Source organism: Calidris pugnax, unplaced genomic scaffold, assembly GCF_001431845.1.
Source record: "Calidris pugnax isolate Ruff unplaced genomic scaffold, ASM143184v1 scaffold312, whole genome shotgun sequence".
Lineage (NCBI taxonomy): Eukaryota > Metazoa > Chordata > Aves > Charadriiformes > Scolopacidae > Calidris > Calidris pugnax.
In genome coordinates, this window is record NW_015091046.1 from 46,412 (window position 1) to 47,391 (window position 980).

The following is a 980-nucleotide window of genomic DNA, read 5'->3' on the forward strand; positions in this document are numbered from 1 at the left end:
ACACACGCGTCACGTCCCACTTCTCGGTGACACTTATTTTGCCTGAAAACCCCATTTCTCTCGTGTTGAAGGCAAACGCCCCCACAGCACCTGGCTGGGGCCACCCGGGGACCAAGAGAAAAGGTGAAAGCTGAGAGGAACCTGCTGTCCCAAAAGCAGAGCCCTGCCTGCAGCTCTGCCCCGGGATTGTGCTACAGCACATACCACAGCCCAGGCTCAGGAATTTGATTTCCTTCTCCTCTTCTGTGTCCCCACAGGGGGAGAGAAATGAGCTGGATTTATCCTCCTCCTGCCCCGGGACCTCCCGGGGTCAACAGCAAGTCCCTCAGGTGTGGGACCAAGGCCAAACCCACCCCTGAGCAGAGCCCAGCCCTCACCCTGGACCCCCTTTTTGTCCCCTGGGGATGGGGGACGTGATGCCAGCACCCACCTGCCCACTGGAGAACACGAACACCAGCGCCGAGCCCGCCGCCGTCAGCCCCCAGGTGAGGAAGGTCCCCAGCACTGACTGGAGCACCGGCCCGTGCCCCGGGATCATGCTGGCCTAGGAGAGAGGAGCTGCATCAGGAGAAGCCCCCAGTGCTTAAAAACAGAGAATAAACCCCCCAAAATCCCTCCCTAGTTCATGGCAGGGGGCACAACACACGACCCTCCTCACCAAAGGGGACTCTGTAGTTTAATCCGAGCTCTGAGGAGGGGAAGGGATGGGGAAGGGATGGGGAAGGGATGGGACACACCAAGTCCCACCCAGGGCACGGGTGATTTTGCGCTGATTTTGCAAAGAAACCCAAAGAAACGGTGACTCAAACCCCCACTGAGCAAGAGGCCACCGGGTCCCAGGCAGTTCCCAGACACACGCGTCACGTCCCACTTCTCGGTGACACTTATTTTGCCTGAAAACCCCATTTCTCTCGTGTTGAAGGCAAACGCCCCCACAGCACCTGGCTGGGGCCACCCGGGGACCAAGAGAAAAGGTGAAA